At 40.8% G+C, this 15,944-nt stretch overlaps 1 pseudogene; it reads left to right on the top strand.

The window, feature by feature from the left end:
• Positions 1-5,265: 5,265 nt before the first annotated feature.
• LOC101614361 lies at positions 5,266-12,433 on the top strand (annotated as a pseudogene).
• Positions 12,434-15,944: the final 3,511 nt, after the last annotated feature.

Genomic DNA, 15,944 nt, shown 5'->3' with positions numbered 1-15,944 from the left:
TGGTTACAATACCATAAGCCCACCCTCAATAAGACACTGCCTCAAGGAGACAGTAATTCTCAAATCTCTATCAGCTGGGAACCTAGCATTCAGAACACCTAAGTTTATAAGGGGCACCTGAATCAAATCAGGTAAAGCCAGATGCACAAAGTGGTATATGCATAAGTAGTTTGCAGCAGCAAGAGGCCCTATATGCTTGTGCTCTCACTCACTTTCTCTCTCTCTCTCTCTCTCCCCCGCCCCTCTCTCTCTCTCCTTGCAAATAATAAACAGCTAAATAAGTAAATACTGAGGCAGCTTTTGGGGCCCAAAGTTTTATTTAATGCTAGGTGAGAAAGCGGCAGAGTTCAGAGCAAGAAGAAAGAGGATTACAAGCCACCCAGTAGAGAAAGAGAGGTGATTATAAGCCTTTTAGGAGGGACTTTTCTTGGGATCTAATACCCTCATGCATTCAAGGGCCTTGATTTCATAACCAGTGATTGCTTAATACCCATCACAAATTTGGTATCTGGGAGACTGAATGAACAGGTCACACTGCTCAAGAGAAAAGAAACTTGCTCAAAGGTGATTACTTTGCCTCAACACCCATTCTTATTCCTCATTCACCACATTTATCTAGAATCATGGAGTTCCTAGGAGAAGCAAGCAGGCATGGAGGCTTATGTCTGTCTGCATGTATTGCACACAGGCCTGACACCTTTATGAGACCTTACCATGCCAGAGTATTCCTGCTCCAGTCCCACTTTTATAGGCTGGAGTAAAAATAAAAGACACTGAATAATGTAAGGCCACTGGTGACATGTTCTTACTCCAGGTCCCTAGGGTCACTCAGAGAAGTATGACCACGTCCCCTGTCTGATTGCTATATGAGAAAACTAGAATCACATTATTAAAATATAGGCAGAAATGAATATTAGTTGTGGTTACCACAGTAAGTATAAAACAATGCCTAACATCAAGATTCAAGAGCCTGTCTAAGAAAGAAAATCTGACAGGAAAAAGAGAGCCAGAGTTTGTGGCACATACCTTTAATTGTAGCACTTGGGAGATAGAGGCAGGAGGATTCGGAGTTTAAAGACATTCTTATCTATACAGCAAGTTCCAGGTCAGCCTTGACTATATGAAACCCTGTCCCAGAAGTCAAAACCCTGGGTTGAGAAGATGGCTAAATGGTTAAAGGCACCTGTTTGCAAAGTCTACTGCTGGCCCAAGTTCGATTGCCCAGTACCCATGTAAATCCCAGATGCACAAACTGGTGCATGCATCTGGAGGCCCTAGTTTATGTTCTCTCCCCAACCTCATAAGTAAGTCAAATATTAGAGAAAGAAGGAAGGAAGGAAGAGAGGAGGGGAGGAAGGAAGGAAGGAAGGAGCAAGCCAGCCTGGAGGGCTGGAAAGATGGCTCAGCCGTTACAGGCACTTGTTTTCAAAGCCTGATAGCCAGCCAGGGCTCCATTCCCCAGTACACACATAGGCCAGATGCATCAGGTGGAACAAGTATCCTGAGCTCATTTTCAGTGGCAAGAAGCCATGGTGTGTTCATTCTCTCCTTCCCTCTCTCCTCCATCTCCATCTCTCTCTGCTTGCAGATAAATAAATATTAAGAAGAAGGGGGGTATAGAAATGACTTATTGGTTAAGGCATTTGCCTGCAAAGCCTAAGGACCCATATTCGAATCCCCAGATCCCACATAAGCCAAACGCCCAAGGTGACACATGCACAAGCACAAGGTGACACAAGCTCACAAGGTGGCGCACATGTCTGGAGTTCAATTGCAGTGGCTGAAGGCCCTGGCGTGCCAATTCTCTGTCTCTCTCTTTCTCATATAAAACAACCCCTGCTCCCCGCAAAAAGGCTGTCTGTAGGGCTTGCCTCGAAGAAACATAAAACAAAGGGTAACTAATGTTTTTTTTTTTGGGGGGGGGAGGTTGTTTGTTTGGTTTGGTGTTTCAAGGTAGGGTCTCACTCTAGCCCAGGCTGACCTGAATTCATTATATAGTCTCAGGGTGACCTCAAACTCACATCAATCCCCCTACCTCTGCCTCCCAAGTGCTAGGATTAAAGGCGTGTGCCATCACACCTGGTGCAATTCTTTTTTAAATTTTATTTATTTATTTGCAAGGAGGAAGGGAGAGGGAGAGAAAGAGAAAGAGAGAGAATGGATATGCCAGGGCATCTTGCCACTGCAAACAAACTCTAGCTGCATGTGCCTCTTTGTACATGACTTTATGTGAGTACTGGGGAATTGAATTTGGGTCGCCAGGCTTTGCAATCAAGCACTTTAACCACTTTGCCATCATTCCAGTTCTGGAAACTAATTTTTTTGTTTTGCTTTATTTTTCAAGGTAGGGTCTCTCTCTAGCCCAAGCTGACCTGGAATTCATTATAAAGTCTCAGGGTGGATTTGATCTCTTGGCAATCCTCTGCCTCCCAAGTGCTGGGATTAAAGGCATGTGCCACCACGCCCATCTCTTTTTTTAAAAAAAAAAAATTATTTATTTGTTTATTTATTTGAGAGAGAGAGAGAGGCAACTAGTGAGACAGAATGGGCATGCCAAGGCCTTGAGCTACCGCAACCAAACTCTGAACACATGTGCCACCTTGTACATCTGGCTTATGTAGGCACTGGGGAATCAAACCTGGGTCCTTAGGCTTTGCAAGCAAGCACTTAATAGCTAAGCCATCTCCCCAGCCCAGGAACCCAGTTCTTCTTTTTATTTATTTATTTTTTTTTAATTTTTTTTTAATTTATTTATTTGAGAGCGACAGACATAGAGAGAAAGACAGATAGAGGGAGAGAGAGAATGGGCGCGCCAGGGCTTCCAGCCTCTGCAAACGAACTCCAGACGCGTGCGCCCCCTTGTGCATCTGGCTAACGTGGGTCCTGGAGAACCGAGCCTCGAACCGGGGTCCTTAGGCTTCACAGGCAAGCACTTAACTGCTAAGCCATCTCTCCAGCCCTATTTATTTATTTTTATTTTTTGGTTTTCTAAGGTAGGGTCTCACTCTAGCTCAGGCTGACCTGGAATTCAGTATGTATTCTCAGGGCGGCCTCGAACTCTTGGTGATCCTCCTAACTCTGCCTCCTGAGTGGGGAACCCAGTTCTTAAAAGGGCCTGCTTGTTTCGGAGAGTCTTTGCTGGCAGTCAAGGGAAAAGTCAGGTGGAAACACGGAGTACACAAATGGCTTAGGCATGTTTCTGATGGCATGGCATCTTGTGTTCTTATTCCCTGCTTCAGTTTAACAGTTCATTGTTTATCTTCAAACAATGAATAGCTGTGAACCTCCTCACCCACCTGCACACCAGATCGTTACTAGTCATTTGAATCTCCTGGAGGTGTCCTCCTCGCTCGAAGCCAACTGTTTTCCTAAGATCTATGCGCCCACTTCCCTCTGCAGTTGCATGCAACATGCACACTGGCCAAGGAAAGTTCTGCTTTGCTGCGCCTTTGCTGTCTATTCGAGACAGAGCCTCACTCTAGCCCAGGATGATCTGCAATTCTGAACAATCTTACTATCTCCGTGTCCTGAGTGCTGGGGTTAAAGGTGTGTACCACCACATCTGACTTTATATGTCTTTAAAATTCATAACAGGGTTATTTTAATATGTAATCTATCTTGTTACTGTTGTTGGGGATTTGGGACAGAATCCTTCTTTAAATTTTTTTTTTTTTTTTTTTTTTTTTTTTTTTTTTTTTTTTTGGTCTTTCAAGGTAGGGTCACTCTAGCCCAGGCTGACCTGGAACTCACTCTGTAGTTTCAGGGTGGCCTTGAACTCACAGCAATCCTCCTACCTCCTGAGTGCTAAGATTAAGCATGTGTGCCACCATACTCAGCTTAAAAAAAAAAGAAAACAAGCATGGTGGTGCATGCCTTTAATCCCAGCACTAGGGAGGCAGAGGTAGGAGGATCGCTGTGAGTTCAAGGCCACCCTGAAACTACAGAGCGAGTTCCAGGTCAGCCTGGGCTGGAGTGAGACCCTACCTTGAAGAAAAAAAAAAAAAACTTTCATGATTGTTATTTTGTTTTTTATTTATTTGAGAAAGAGAGAGACAGACAGAGAGTGTGGGTATGGTGGACACACCAGGGTTTCTTACCAGTGCAAATGAACTGCAGACACATGCATTACTTTGGCTTTATGTGGTTACTGGAGAACCGAACTAAGGCCATCATCAGGCTTTACAGGCACCTTTAATCGCTGAGCCATCTCTCCAGTCTTAAGAACCTTCTTTTTTTCTTTTTCTGGTTTTTCTAGGTAGGGTAAAAACCTGTTTTATTGACAGCCAGCATTCATTCATATTCACAGTGTGCCTTGACCATAATCTCCTTCTACCACCTTCCTTTCCCTTCCCTATGTCCTTTTATTGAATCCCTTCTCTTTAGCCCTACCCCCTCTTCTATTTTGATGTCATCTTTCTTTGTTTCTTTTCTTTCTTTCCTTCCTTCCTTCTTTCGGTTTTTTTGTTTGTTTGTTTGGTTGGTTTTTTTTTTTTTTTTTTTTTTTTGTATTTTCAAGTTAGGGTCTCACTCTAGCCCAGGCTGACCTGGAATTCACCATGTAATCTCAGGGTGGCTCCCAAACTCAGGGCGATCCATCTACCTCTGCATCCCAAGTACTGGGATTAAAGGCATGCACCACCATGCCCAGTTTTTTGTTTGTTTGTTTGTTTTGTTTTGTTTTTGTTTTTTGAGGTAGGGTCTCCCTCTTGCCCAGGCTGAGCAATTCCCCAGTACACACGTAAAACCAGATGTACAGGGTAGGGCATTTACCTGGAGTTGGTTTGCAGTAACAAGAGACCCTGGCTTGCTCATTCATTGTCATTTTCTCTCTCCCTACTTGAAAATAATTTTTTTTTTTGTTTAAAAAAAGACCAAGCATGGTGGTACAGGCCTTTAATCCCAGCACTTAGGAAGCAGAGGTAGGAGAATCACTGTGAGTCTGAGGCTACCCTGAGACTACATAATGAATTCCAGGTCAGCCTGGGCTACAGCCAGACAGTACCTTGGAAAAGCATTTGTTTATAAGGTCACCAGCAAGCAACAGGGTATTGGTAAGTCAATGATTCCAAGCAGTACAGCCCAGGGAATTTCCCTCAGAGTTTCCAGAGGCCCATACACATAGTACCCAGGTCCTTGATGTCTGCTACAGAAAATGTTATCACAAGTTAGTGCATCTGTTGATTAAGCAGAAGGACCAAATGCACTTGAGAGTGGAGTGTGGATGTGGGGAGAGGGGCCCAACCTAAGGGCCTCAGCAGTAGCTGCATGTGTGATTTGGGAGCTTTGAAGCTACTTCATCGGCAACTAAGTGTGTATGTTTGGGAAAGCGTGGTCAAGTATAGTTACTTTTCTTATCCACAGGATTATTTCATTGAAGAGGAGATTTTGTTGGTACTCTGATGCTTGGAGCTAGAGGAGGAGTGCTAAGATAGACAAAGCATTCATTTAAGGCATTCTCTCTCCCTGTCTCTTTTTTCTTTCTTAGTATTTAAAAATATGTTTTTGTTTGTTTTTTTTTTCAAGGTATGGTTTGGCTAATATATATATATATATATTGGTTTTTCGAGGTAGGGTTTCACTCTAGCCCGGGCTGACCTGGAATTCACGATGTAGTCTCAGGATGGCCTCAAACTCACAGTGATCCCCCTGCCTTTACCTCCCAAGTGCTGGGATTAAAGGCGTGCACCACCACGCCCGGTTAAAAACATATTTTTATTTGCTTATTTAATAGACGGGGTGGGGAAAGGATGTGCCAATGCCTCTTGTGGCTGCAACCACACTCTAGACACAACTGCCATTTTGTACATCTGGCTTTACATGGATACTAGGAAATTTAACCCAGGCTGGCAGGCCTTTCAAACAAGCGCCTTTAGCCACTAAGCCATCTCCCCAGCCCTTTTTCCTTCTTCTTTCTTTCTTTCTTTCATTTTTTCTTTCTTTCTTCTCTCTTTCTTCCCTCTTTTCTTTCTTTTTGAGGTAGGGTCTCACTCTAGCTGAGGCTGATCTAGAACTCACTCTGTAATTCTAGGCTGGCTTCCAACTCACAGTGATCCTCCTACCTCTGCCTCCAGAGTTCTGGGATTAAAGACGTGCACCACTATGCCTGGTTTAAAGTTAATGTACAACTTTTATATATATATATACATATATAATATTATATTTCAAAGGGGAAAGTGGGGGGGAGGAGGGTATTACCATGGGATTTTTTTTATAATCATGGAAAATGTTAATAAAAACTAAATTTAAAAACAATGTGCACCACTATGCCTGGTTTAAAGTTAATGTATAACTTTAATACATATATATATATATATATATATATATATGTATTATATATGTATATATAATTTATTTGAGAGAGAGGAAGAAAAACGAGACAGACAGAGAGAGCATGACAGGGCCTGCTCCTCCTGCCTCTACCTCCCAAGTGTTGAGATTGTAGGTATGTGCCTAACTTGGAGACCCTTTCTTACATGTAGGAGGCCACAAGAAGAGGTTAAATTTAAGGCATAGCCATTTATTTTTATTTATTTATTTATTTGACAGAGAGATAAAATGGGTATGCCATGGCCTCCAGCCACTGTAAAAACTCTAAACACATGGGCCACCTTGTGCATCTGGCTTATGTGGGTCCTGGGGAATCAAACCTGGGTCCTTTGGCTTTGCAGGCAAGCGCCTTGACCATTAAGCTATCCCTCCAGCCCTCATTAGCCTTTATTATTATTATTTTTTTTTTTGAGGTAGGGTCTCACTCTAGCCCAGGCTGACCTGGAATTCACTATGTAGTCTCAGGATGGCCTTGAACTCATGTTATGTGATCCTCTGCTTCTGGAGTGTTGGGATTAAAGGCTTGTGCCACCACACCCGCTCATTAGCCATTTTTACGCTTTTGTGTGTGTGTGTGTGTGTTTGTGTGTGTGTGTTTAAGTGTATATGTGGTGTGTATGAATATTTTTGCATAATTGTAAGCATGTGGGTAGGTGTGCCTGTGTGGAGGCTAGACAACAATACCAGGTGTCTTCTTCGACCACGTTCCACTTTTATTTATCTATCTTAAGCTTTGTTTTGTTTTTGTTTGTTTTTGCCTTTTCGAGGTAAGGTCTTGTTATAGCCCAGGCTGACCTGGAATTCACTTTGTAGTCTCAGGCTGGCCTCAAACTCATGGTGATCCCCCTGCCTCTGCCTCCCGAGTGTGCCACCTTGCCCGACTAAAATATATATATATGATTAATTTATTTGAGAGAGAGTGAGAGAAAGAGGCAGGTAAAGAGAGAATAGGTGGCCAGGTCCTCTAGCCACAGCAACCAAACTCCAGGTGCATGTGCCATCTTGTGTATCTGGCTTTACATGGGTCCTTAGGCTATATAGACAAGCACCTTAACTGCTAAGCCATCTTTCCAGCCCCTAAAGAATTTTTTTTAATATTTTATTTGTTTATTTGAGAGAGAGGTAGGGAGAAAGGACAGAGAAAATAGGTGAGCCAGGGCTTCCTGCCACCTTGTGCATCTGGCTTCACATGGGTACTAGGGAATCGAACCCAGGTTGTCAGACTTTGAAGCAAGAGTATTTAACCACTAACCAATCTCCCATCCCTTATCTATCATCTATCTATCTATCTAATTTGTTTTTTGTTCCTACCCTGGAATAACAACTTTATAATGTTTTGCAGTAGGGTACATTAGTAATTGTAGCCATACATTATGATTCCCATTTCATTTCTTTTAAAAACATTTTATTTTTATTTATTTGAGGAGAAGGAAAGAGGCAGTGAGAAAGAAAGAGAATGGGTGCCCCAGGGTCTCCAGCTACCATAAATCCTGAATCATAATTGCTGAAGATGACAGTGGTGAAGCTCTAAGTATACTGGTCTTAAATAGGTTAAAAGTTGGTCTTCAGGTTGTAGCAGTCAAAGCTCCAGGTTTTGGTGACAATAGAAAGAACCAGGTTAAGGATGTGGCTATTGCTACTGGTGGTGCAGTGTTTGGAGAAGAGGGACTGACCATAAATCTTGAAGATGTTCAGCCTCATGACTTAGGGAAAGTCAGAGAGGTCATTGTCACCAAGGATGATGCCATTCTTTTGAAAGGAAAAGGTGTCAAAACTCAAATTGAAAAACGTATTTAAGAAATCCCAGAGCAATAGGTTTGGGAGACTTCCGGTTAAGGTGGCAGCTTAGGTACCACGCCAGAGCAGCCTAGGGGGGAAAAGACCTAAAAAACTCAGCAAAATACACACTTTTACTGAAAAGTGAGGTGTATAGGAAATCAAAATGGCAGTGGAGAAGTAGAAAAGATCCAGAGCCCACACAGGCTGGCAAGAGCGGCCCCAGCAGGTCCACCAACCGCAGCAGCACACCAGAAAGTCGCCAGGTGTGGCTGGAGCCACAAGAAAAGCCAGGTGCAGGGAGTTTTCACTCACACCAGAGCTCTCTGCAACTCAAGAAACATGAAGGGAGAGCAGCTGTGAACAGCAGAGGCATAGACCATGAGGTAGAAGAACACATGGAACAGTGAGAGAACTAGAACAGCTGGGGCTCCCTGCCCTCCCCCACCACCTGTGCCGTGCTCCAGCAAACAGAGCAGCAGTCCCAGAACCTGGCCACACAAACGTGAGCCGACAACAGGACCCAAACAAGAGCAGAGTCCGGCAGCAACATCAGTGGCTCTGGCACCAGCAGCAGTGGCCCCAGCAGCGGCAGATGCAGTAGCGGCAGCAGCAGCAGATCCAGCAGCAGCTTCAGAGGCAGCAGTCGCAGATCCAGCAGCAGCAGTGGAGGATCCAGCAGTGGCAGCTAAAGCAGCAGCAGCAGCAGTGGTGGACCCAGCAGAGGCGACAGACCCAGCAGCGGGAGCTTTAGCAGCAGCAGCAACAGATCCAGCAGCGGCACCTTCAGGAGCAGCAGTGGCAGTTCCAGGAGCGTGGGTGCCAATCTGCAGGGCCACAGTTGCCAGGCTCAGTTTGCCCTGCAGGAAAAGCCAGTGCCCAGCTCCAGAAATCAGAACAGCAGCCCAACAACCCAGCCAGCAACTTGACTGAGACCAAAATCATCCAAAAAGGTAACTGGGATTGTACTAGGGAAGGTTCTTACTTGGTCACAAGCTGACTTGGATCCCTCAACAGACCAGAAATCTTAACCTCTTTGTTGATAGAGGATCAGGTTGTTATAATAACTACTCTTGCATAAATACTTGGTGCTGTTTTTGATTGAATGTGTACAGTGTTTAGTTAAATTTTAGAATCTACATGTATCTTATTCCACTAAGCCTACTTGAATACTCCCATAGCAGGCAAACTCAACTCCTAGGAACATCTTTGTAGATACTCTGAGAGTCTTAAGAGCCACACCTAACACCTTAAGCTCCTACCCTGAAGATATATAACATCAAATCAATCGATACAGCTAAGAATACCCAGATAGCTAGAAAATCCAAGTAAATGGGCCTAGAAAACAAGCAGGGGTTGCTATCCTAATATCTGACAAGGTAGACTTTAGTCCAACGTTAGTCAAGAAAGATAAGGAAGGTCACTTTATATTGATTAAGGGCACACCCCAACAGGAGGACATTACAATCCTAAACATATATGCACCTAATATGGGGGCTCCCAAATTCACCAAACAAACACTATTAGAACTAAGGTCACAGATAACACCAAACACAGTGGTGGTGGGTGACTTTAACACCCCACTCTCATCAATTGACAGGTCATCCCGGGAAAAAATAAACAAAGAGGCATCTGGATTAAATGAGGTCATAGAAGGAATGGACCTAACAGATATATACAGGACATTTCATCCAAAGGCTGCAGAATATACATTCTTTTCAGCAGCACATGGAACATTCTCTAAAATAGACCATATATTAGGACACAAAGCAAATCTTAACAAATTCAGGAAAATTGAAATAATTCCTTGCATTCTATCTGACCACAATGGAATTAAACTACAAATCAGTAGCAAGAAAGACTATAGAGCACACACAAAATCATGGAAACTAAACAATACACTACTAAATGATGAATGGGTCAATGAAGAAATCAAAAAATTTATAGAGGGGCTGGAGAGATGGCTTAGCGGTTAAGCGCTTGCCTGTGAAGCCTAAGGACCCCGGTTCAAGGCTTGGTTCCCCAGGTCCCACGTTAGCCAGATGCACAAGGGGGCGCACGCATCTGGAGTTCGTTTGCAGAGGCTGGAAGCTCTGGCGCGCCCATTCTCTCTCTCTCCCTCTACCTGTCTTTCTCTCTGTGTCTGTCGCTCTCAAATAAATAAATAATTAATTAAAAAAAATTATAGAGTCAAACAATAATGAGAACACAACATACCAAAATCTCTGGGACACAATGAAGGCAGTTCTAAGAGGTAAATTTATAGCTTTAAGTACCTATTTAAGAAACTAGAAAGGTTGCAAGTAAACGACCTAATGCTTGACCTTAAAGTCTTGGGAAAAGAAGAACAAGGCAAACCAAAAATCAGTAGATGGGAAGAAATAATAAAGATTAGGGCAGAAATTAATGAAATAGAAACAAACAAACAAAAAACAATCCAAAGAAATAATGAAAAAAAGAGTTGGTTCTTTGAAAGGATAAACAAGATTGATAAACCCTTAGCAAATATGACCAAAGAGAGAAGAGACACAAATTAATAAAATCAGATACGAAAAAGGTAACATCACAACAGATTCCAGAGAAATTCAAAAAATCATAGGGACATATTATAAAAGCATATACTCCACAAAGTATGAAAATCTGAAAGAAATGGATGATTTCCTTGATTTATATGACCTACCTAAATTAAATCAAAATGAGATTAATCACTTAAATAGACATATAAAAAATCATGGAGATCTGAACAGTTATCAATAATCTCCCAACTTAAAAAAAGGCCAGGCCCAGATGGATTCATTGCTAAATTTTACCAGACCTTTGAGGAAGAGCTAACACCATTGCTTCTTAAGCTTTTCCAGGAAATAGATAAAGGAGGAATTCTACCAAACTCCTTCTATGAGGCCAGCATCACCCTGATACCAAAACCAGGCAAAGATAGAACAAAAAAAGAAAATTACAGACCAATCTCCCTCGTGAACATAGATGCAAAAATTCTCAACAAAATATTTGCAAACAGAAATATATCAAAAAGATCATTCACCCTGACCAAGTAGGATTTATCCCAGAGATGCAGGGATGGTTCAATATACACAAATCTATAAAAGTAATACATTATATAAAAGGTTTGAAGGACAAAAATCTCATGATCATCTCATTAGACACAGAGAAAGCATTTGACAAAATCCAACATCCCTTCATGATAAAAGTCCTACAGAGACTGTGAATAGAAGGAATATATCTCAATATAATAAAAGCTATTTATGTCAAGCCTACAGCCAACATATTACTAAATGGGGAAAAATTGGAAGCTTTTCCACTAAAATCAGGAACTAGACAAGTGTGTCCACTGCCCCCACTTTTATTTAATATAGTTTTGGAAGTCTTAGCCATAGCAATAAGGCAAGAGACACACATAAAAGGGATAAAATTGGAAAGGAAGAGATCAAGTTATCATTATTTGCAGATGATTGGGCTTCTGCGTGAGAAGGAAAATACCTAGTAGCAGAGGCCAGTAAGTTAAAAAGGAGATATAAAGGGAAGAGAAAGGAAGGGAGGAGGGTACTTAATAGGTTGGTATTGTATATATGTAAGTACAATGATTGAGATGGGGAGGTAATATGATGGAGAATGGAATTTCAAAGGGCAAAGTGTGGGAGGGGAGGGAGGGAATTACCATGGGATATTTTTTTATAATCATGGAAAATGTTAATAAAAATTTAAAAAAAGAAATCACAGAGCAGTTAGACACCACAACTAGTGAATATGAAAAGGAAAAACCGAATGAGTGACTGGCAAAGCTTTCAGATAGAGTAGCTGTGCTGAAGGTTGGTGAAACAAGCAATGTGGAGGTAAATGAGAAGAAAGACAGAGTTATAGATGCCCTCAATGGTAGGAGAGCAGCTGTTGAAGAGGCATTGTTCTAGGGGGCAGCTGTGCTCTCCTCTGCTGCACTCTAGCCTTGGACTCTTTAAAGCCTGTTCATAAAGATCAAAAAATTGGTATAGACATTATTAGAAAATCACTCAAAATCCCTGCAATGACAATTGCTAAGAATGCAGGTATTGAAGGATCTTTGATAGTTGAGAAAATCCTGCAAAGTTCCTCAGAAGTTGGCTATGATGCTATGCTTGGAGAATTTGTGAATATGGTGGAGAAGAGAATCATCTATCCATCAAAAGTTGTAAGAACTGCTTTAGTGGATGCTGCTGGGGTGGTCTCCCTGCTAACTACAGCAGAAGTTGTAATCACAGAAATTCCCCAGGGAGAGAAGGAACCTGGAATGGGTGCAATGGGAGGAATGAGTGGTGGTATGTGAGGGGGCGTGTTCTAAGACCTAGAATACTGCTTTGCCATTCATAATGAAATGTGACAGGAAGCTCAAGGCAGGATTCCTCGTCAATAACTTCAGAGAAGTCAGTTGAAGAAAATGACTGAAGAAAAAGGCTGGCTGATGTTTAAGCAAATCACAATAACCATCAGTTACTGGTTTCAGTTGACAATATATACTGGTTTACTGCTGTCATTTGTCCATGCCTACAGATGATTTATTTTGTATTTTTAATAAAAAGACACTTGTACATTCTTGATACTGGGTGCAAGAGCCGTGTACCAATGTACTGCTTTCAACTTAAATCAATGAGGCATTTCTACTACAATTCTGTTCAAGTCAGGATTTTACCTGGCCATTGCCAGGTAAGTTCAGAAGCAGACTTTCTGTGGAGAGTAAGAATAATTGTACAAAGTAGACAAGTATCCAATTATGTTACAACCAACCTTTGTGTAATAAAAATCTGTTTAAAGGTTAAAAAAAAATAAAAGAATTCAGGGTAATAGTGGCACATCTGTCATGGTGGAAACCAACTGCCCTTCAATTGTACTGGAGGCCCACTCCATGGGAGGGAACACATACATGATACTGAAAACTTAAGACAGGGGTAGTCATGAACCCTAGGGGTGTAACAACTGCTGATGTCTGGAAAAATTTATATACTATGCTTATCAAACTGTCCAGTAAGCACTTCTCTTAATATTTATACTCTTATATTAATGCTACTCTCACTTTGGGTAGAGAATCTTCTCTTTTCAGATGGCAGTGACCTTGGGATGACTCAGAAGGTATCATAGTGCTGGAAATAAGTGACTGGAATTCTGAGTAATATCTTGATCACACCTGCCAAGGCTCAGGATCTAATGTGGAAGAGGTGGCAAAAAGAATGAAAGAGCCAAAGAAAGGGTAGGACTCCTTATAATGTGCTCCCTCCAGACTTAAAATGTCCTGGATATACATGACCTCATAGTGCCTGACACTACCTAAACAAGACCATCATAAGAGGTGGAAATGTTCATGACATCAAAATAAAAGAGAGACTGATTGAGATGGGGAGGGGATATGATGGAGAATGGAATTTCAAAGGGGAAAGTGAGGGGGGGAAAGGAGGGCACTACCATGGGATATTTTTTATAATCTTGGAAAATGTTAATAAAAATTGAGAAAAAAAATAAAAGTAAAAAAATAATTCCTTGTACTTTATCTGATCACAATGAGATCAAACTACAAATCAATAGCAAGAAAAGCTATAGTTCATACACAAAGTCATGGAAGCTAAACAATACACTACTAAATGATGAATGGGACAATGAAGAAATCAAGAAGGAAATAAAAAAATTCATAGAGTCAAATGATAGTGAGAACACAACATACCAAAACCTTTGGGACACAATGAAGGCAGTCCTAAGAGGGTGATTTTTAGCTTTAAGTGCCTATATTAAGAAATTAGAACGGTTACAAGTAAACAATTTAATGCTTCACCTTAAAGCCTTGGAAAAAGAACAAGGCAAACCAAAAATCAGTACACAGGAAGAAATAATAAAGATTAGGGAAGAAATTAATGAAATGGAAACCAAAAAACCAATCCAAAGAATCAATGAAAGAGAGTTGGTTCTTTGAAAGGATAAAAAAGATTGATAAACACTTATGAAACCTGAGAAAAGAAAGGGAGAAAGAGACACAAATTAATAAAATTAGAGATGAAAAAGGCAACATCACAACAGATACCAGAGAAATTCAAAAAAATCATAGGGACATACTATAAAAATATATACACTACTAAGTATGAAAACCTGAAAGAAATGGATGATTTCCTTGATTTATATTACCTACCTAAAGTAAATCAAGAAGAGATTAATCATTTAAATACACCTATAACAAGTATGGAAATCCAAGCAGTTATCAAAAATCTCCCAACTAAAAACAGTCCAGGCCCAGATGGATTCACTGCTGAATTTTACCAGACCTTCAAGGAAGAACTAATACCATTGCTTCTTAAACTTTTCCATAAAATAGAAAAAGAAGGAATCATACCAAACTCCTTCTACAAAGTCAGGATCACCTTGATACCAAAACCAGGCAAAGATAGAACAAAAAAAGAAAATTATGGACCAATCTCCCTCATGAACATAGATGCAAAAAATTCTCAACAAAATATTGGCAAACAGAATACAAGAATATATCAGAAAGACCATTCATCCTGACCAAGTAGGCTTTATCCCAGAGATGTAAGGATGGTTCAACATACACAAATCGATAAATGTAACACATTATATAAATGCACTGAAGGACAAAAATCACATGATCATCTCCTTAGATGCAGAAAAAGCATTTGACAAAATCCAACATCCCTTCATGATAAAAATCCAACAGAGACTGGGAATAGAAGGGACATATCTCAACATAATAAAGCTATTTATGACAAGCCTACAGCCAACATAATACTAAATGGAGAAAAACTGGAAGCTTTTCCACTAAAATCAGGAACAAGACAAGGGTGTCCACTGTCCTCACTTTTATTTAATAAAGTACTAGAAATTTTAGCCATAGCAATAAGGCAAGAGACACACATATATGGCATACAAATTGGAAAGGAAGTTATCATTATTTGCAGATGACATGATTCTATATATAAAGGACCCTAAAGACTCTACTAGCTAACTGTCAGAGCTGATAAACACATATAGCCATGTAGCAGGATACAAAATAAACATAAAGAAATCAGTAGCCTTCCTATATTCTAACAACAAACACACAGAGAATTAAATCAGATAGTCATTCCCATTCACAATTGCATCAAATAAAAAAATAAATAAAGTACCTAGGAACAAACCTAACCAAGGAAATGAAGGATCTCTACAAGGAAAACTTTAAAACACTAAAGTGAAGACACTAGGAAATGGAAAGACATACCTTGTCTTGGATCGGAAGAATCAATATTATGAAAATGGCAATCTTACCAAAAGCAATCTACACATTTAATTCAATCCCCATCAAAATTCCAATGGCATTCTTCATGCAAATAGAAAAAAAAATCCAAAAATTCATCTGGAACCACAAAAAACCTCGAATATCAAAAACAAAATTGAGCAACAAAAATAAGGCTGGTGGTATCACCAAACCTGATTTTAACCTATACTACACAACCATAGTAACAAAAACAGAGCATGGTACTGGCCCAAAGGCAGACATGTAGATCAAATGGAACAGAATAGAGGACCCAGATGTAAGTCTGGGTAGCAATAGCCACCTTTGTGCATCTGGCTTTATGCTGGTACTGGGAAATACTAACTTAGGAATTCAGGCTTGGCAAGCAAGCACCTTTATCCCCTGAATCATTTCTCCCAGCCCATTCACACAGTCTTTTCTTTCTTTCTTTCTTTCTTTTTTTTTTTTTTTTTTTTTTTTTTTTTTTTTTTTTTTTTTTGAGGTAGGGTCTCAATGTAGCCCAAGCTGACCTGAAATTCACTCTGTATTCTCAGGGTGGCCTCAAACTCATGGTGATCCTCCTACC

The sequence above is a fragment of the Jaculus jaculus genome, chromosome 12 (genome assembly GCF_020740685.1).
Source record: "Jaculus jaculus isolate mJacJac1 chromosome 12, mJacJac1.mat.Y.cur, whole genome shotgun sequence".
Lineage (NCBI taxonomy): Eukaryota > Metazoa > Chordata > Mammalia > Rodentia > Dipodidae > Jaculus > Jaculus jaculus.
This window is presented reverse-complemented; position numbering and strand designations above follow the sequence as displayed.